Below are 5,000 nucleotides of genomic sequence, written 5' to 3' on the forward strand. Positions count from 1 at the left end.
ACATTTCTCATTCGCTTCATTTTCTTTCAATAATGTTCCCCCTTTCTGCAGATTACGCCACGGCGTAACCAGCAACTTTCAACGTCCGGAGAACTCTGCAGCGCTTGCCGCTGCCTCCTCCGCAGATGTCATCATTTCTCCAGTGCCGTCCAGTGACTGCTGCCGCTGGGCTCGGACCTCGCGACGATACGCGCGTTGCCGCTCGTTCCGTCGTTGTCTCGCTAGTTCCGCCCTCCGTGCCACGGTGGACGGCGAAGGCGGCGTCATCGCTCTGCTGTAACGCACCAGCAGAGGAGAGCCGGGATTGCGGACCATCCGCATCCTTCGCCGCCTTTCGTTGTCCCGACGCTGCCGCTCGCGACGCCGATCCTGCAGAATCTGCGCCTCTCGCTGCGACACCGGGTGCACTGTCCGGAGCTCGTTCAAAACCAGTCGTCTGGCACGTTGCTGAGCGTTGCGCCGCTCACGCCGCCGTTCGACCAGTTCCTCGTGCGCTGTTCGGGAGTCATCAAGTGCCGCATTCCGCTCCGCCAGGCTGGACCGCTGCCAGGTCTCCCGCAGCTCCTCAGTGATGAGGCTGCAGGCTTCGCAGACGCTGCTCCAGTTTGACGGGCTCTGCAACATGTGACCCACCAGGGTCTCCGCTTCCAAAGGTTCTCCATCTGCCGCCATTAGATGTAGTGCTCGCACGCGTTCAAATCGAGGACACTCAAAGAGGACGTGACCGACCGTCTCCTCCACCGCCAGACACTGGGGGCAGTCAGGGGACGAAGTGAACTGCATGGCGCTAAGGTACTCCCGGAAAAATCCGTGTCCCGAGAGCACTTGAGCCAACGCAAACGTCACTTGTCCGTGATTCCTTTCCTGCCAGGGTGCTATCTGCGGCAACACCCTATGCGTCCAGCGGATAAAACGGCTGGCCGACCGGTGATGATGGTCCTCGCCGTCGTCGACGCCCTCCTGGTGTTCATCGTCGTCGTCGCGCTGCTCTGCTGAAGACTCTTCGGTGTTCTGCCGCTGTTGTCGCTGGGCCTGCCCTTCCGCCACCGCGTCCCATGAGCGCTGCCAGGCGCACATCGTCGCACGCCGCTCCTCCTTGCGGATGGCATCCGTAGAAGGGGCGCGATCGATGGCATGCAGCCGCTCATAAATCCTGGCGTCCTCCTCCACCAGCAAGCCGATGGGAATGAGTCCGGCCAGGATTGTTGCCACGCTGTGGCTGACGGTTCGAAATGCACAGGCCGTCCGAATCGCAGGGATCCGCTGCGATCGCTGGAGAAGCCTGGCACACGCCTGCAGGCTGGTCGCGCTGTGCCATACTGGAGCCGCATACCGGATGACCGATGACACTACACCCGCGAGCAGTCGTCGTTGAGCTGGCTTGGGACCACCGTGGTTCTGCATCAATGCAGTTACTGCTTTCGCAACACGGAGAGCCTTTTGCGACACGGCCTCGACGTGCTGTTTCCAGCTAAGGTGATCCTCCAGCGTGACGCCGAGGTAGCGGATGGTCCTTGACGACTCGACGATTGTGCCGCAGATGTCTACCGGAATACGCGGGTGTCCCTGACGGAGGCTGCTGATCATTACCATCTCCGTCTTACCGGCGGAGAGCTTGAGGTGGTGACGCTCCATCCACTGGTTGATGATCAGTACAGCCTTTTCGGCCTCTGCAGCGGCCTCTCTGGGAGTACAACCCGGAGCCGTCAAGACGATGTCGTCCGCGTACCCGATGATGTCGACGCCCGGTGGCAGCTCCAAGCCTAAAACGCCATCGTACAATACGTTCCAGAGGGTCGGTCCCAGGATCGACCCCTGCGGCACTCCTGCGGATATGTCACGAGCAACGATGCCCCTGCTGGTCTCGTACCACAGCACGCGGCCGGTGAAGTAGCTCCGAAGGAGCCTTTGCAGCGGCTGCGGCACCAGCTTCTCCTTCAGGCATTGGCCAATCGCCGTCCAACTGGCACTGTTGAAGGCGTTGGCAACGTCCAAGGCTACCACCATGAGGCATCGTTTATCCCGACGGTTGGTTCTTCCAAAGGCCATGGCGCGTTGTCCTCGGGCCACCACCTCCTGAATGGCTTGCACTGTCGATCTCCCCCTACGGAAACCGTACTGTGCGGGGGAGAGACGGGGAGCGTTGGCCTGCTCCAAGTGCTCGTTGAGCCGATTCAGTACTATGCGCTCAAACACTTTAGCGGCAGTGTCGAGCATGCATAGGGGCCTATATGATGACGGCAGGCCCGGTGGTTTGCCCGGTTTCGCCAATAGCACCAACCGTTGGCGCTTCCACTGCGCCGGGAATTCTGCTCTGTCGATGAGGTCCTGGTATATCCGGCAGAACGTACCAGGACTCGTCCGAATGGCCACCGTCAATGCGCCATTAGGAATCCCGTCGATGCCCGGGGCCTTTCGCGGGTTCAGTGAAGCAGCGATTTCCAACAGCTCGTCCTCGGAGACGGGGCGGATGGTCGACGCCGCCGTCGGTGATGGTTCCGGCCACTCCATCGCAGGGTGTTCGGGGAACAGCTCCGCCACGATGGTGCCGAGCACTTGAGGGTCCCGCTCTGGCGGTGTTCGACTTCCCCTCAAGCGAGTCATCACGACCCTGTAGCCGGCTCCGAAGATGTTGCTCTCTGCCTCGTTGATAAGATCCTGGAAGCAGCGACGCTTGCTTGCCCGGATTTCCGCTTCGAACTGGCGCTCCACGACGCGCGCCATGTTCATTCGGCAAGCACGCTGCTCCGGATCCCTTGCCTGTTGCACTGCTTCCCTGGCTCGTTGACAGGCAGTCCTCAGCTCCGCCAGCTGAGGGTTCCACCAAAAGGCCGAGCGGTTGGCTCCCAGGCCCGGCTGCTGCCTCGGCATTGTGGCGTTACATGCCTCGCGTAGGGTCTTCATCAGCCCTTTCACATCCTTTGCCATTTCATCAAGGCGGAGATCAACCAACAGTTCAGCGAAGATGTTCGGGCTGAACCTGGTGATCATCCACCTCATGATGTTCCGTGATCGGTCTCGGTGTTCTGTTGTCGCGCTCCGTGCATGATGCTCGCGGTTGCTGTTGTTAGCTTCGCTGATGGTGAAGCAAACCGCTCGATGGTCACTCAGAGTGGGCCGGCTGCTGACCGCCCAATCGCCCGGACCAGCGATGGCATGGCTGGCGAAGGATACGTCGACTATGCTCTCGCTGGCAACCCCGTTCCCTACGAAGGTGGGTGTGTCGCCGCGATTGAGCACCTTCAAACCTAGCCGTTCGCAGGTCAGCAGCAGCTCCTCGCCCTTGGCGGACGAGCGAGGGCTGCCCCACTCTTCATGGCTGGCGTTGAAGTCTCCAGCGAGGACGATTCGCTGGTGACCCATTGCCACCATTTCAACGGCTTCCAGCACCTGGACAAAGCGCTCAACGTTGACTAGAGGCCGAATGTAGCAGCAGATGAAGAGCACGCCGTCAATGACGGCTGCTGCCACCCACGGCACTCCAGTCGCTAGCACTCTCTGAACTGGCGACCTACCTGTCGCTATAATTGCGACACTCCCAGACTCATCTGCGATCCAGTTCCCGTTGTTCGTGGGCACGCGATGCGGATCGGACAGGAGGACAACGTCCGCCCGATCCTCACGCGCATGCTGGATCGCAAGGTCTTGGGAGACGGCGCGTCGCTGGCAGTTCAGCTGCATTACACGTGTGAACGTGTAGTCTGAGCTCCTCGACAAGACCGATCACCGGTCTGGTGTGCCAATCCGCACACTCCACAGCACGCCGGAGCCTTGCAGCCCCTTGCGCGATGGCCCTCGTTACCGCAGCGGAAACAGCGATTCGATCTGTCGGTTCCTTTGCACTCAAAGGATCGGTGCCCGATCTCGTGGCACCGGAAGCACCTTTGAGCACTCCGCTTCAGTTCCTCTACTACCTTCACGGTGGAGAGGCAGAAGCCGACTCGGAGCTTCTTGCCGTCCAGCAACGTGGCTTCACTGCGCAGTACCCGTGCTCTGCACCTCTGCAGGCCGTTCGGGTACGCATGTAGCGAGATACTCTCGGGAGGGATGGCCACACCATACTGAGATTTGATCTCAGCGGCCACCTCCTCCGGCGTCGCCAGCGGATCCACGTTGTTCGCCGTGATGTACGCCATCTCGGCGATAAGGCTGGTCACTCCGCGTGACCCAATGGCCTTTGACACCTGGTCGCGCATTCGAGGGCCATCTGCGCTCTGCTTCAGCCGGAGGATCAGATGATCTCTCCGGGTACGCTCCGTACGGACTACCTCAGTACGTACCTCCGCTAAGGAGGTATTCAGCCGTGCCAAGCGGAACACCTCCTCCCAGCTGGCGTCTTCCGCCGGGATTACTCTTAGAGCCGCTGGTCGACTCTCTCGACCCTTCACTGGCTTTTTCTTTCTCCATTCCTCCTGGACAGGCTTCACCCACTGTCCAGGGGGGGTTGTTTTCTTAGGTGGGAGGGTATGGCTTCCTCCCACCACCGGTGGTACCACCGCTGCTGGTGCTGGCGTCACCGCAGCCTTCTTCTTTTTCTTCTGTTTCTTTTTACTGGCCACCTCCTGCCAGTCACCCGCATCGGTCGGCGGCTGTTGAAACACTTCTGCTTGTGGCTGCTTTTCGGCCACCACAGGTTTTGGCGCCTGTGGGGTGGCCTTTGCAGCCATTGCAGCCTTCAGCTCATTGTTGTTTTTATGCAGAGCGGCGTTCTCTTTTCGCAGCTCTTCCACCTGAACCGTCAGCGAGCGGACCGACTCGCTCAGGTTTCGGATCTGCTTCATAAGGTCCTCCATTCCTGCTGGCGGTGTTTTATCAACCGCCACTGTCTCTACAGCCTCCTCAGGTATTACTGGCAGTCGCTCCAGTACTACCTTCGGCGACTTTGCTATTTGATGAGAAGGGGAAAGCGGGGAATTCACCTCCTCCCTCGCCTCCACCGACCCAAGCCGCCGGGATCTTCGTAACAGCTCCATGTTGTTCTTTAATGGGATTGGCCCATT

Source organism: Anopheles nili (genome assembly GCF_943737925.1).
Source record: "Anopheles nili chromosome X unlocalized genomic scaffold, idAnoNiliSN_F5_01 X_unloc_26, whole genome shotgun sequence".
Taxonomy (NCBI): Eukaryota; Metazoa; Arthropoda; class Insecta; order Diptera; family Culicidae; genus Anopheles; species Anopheles nili.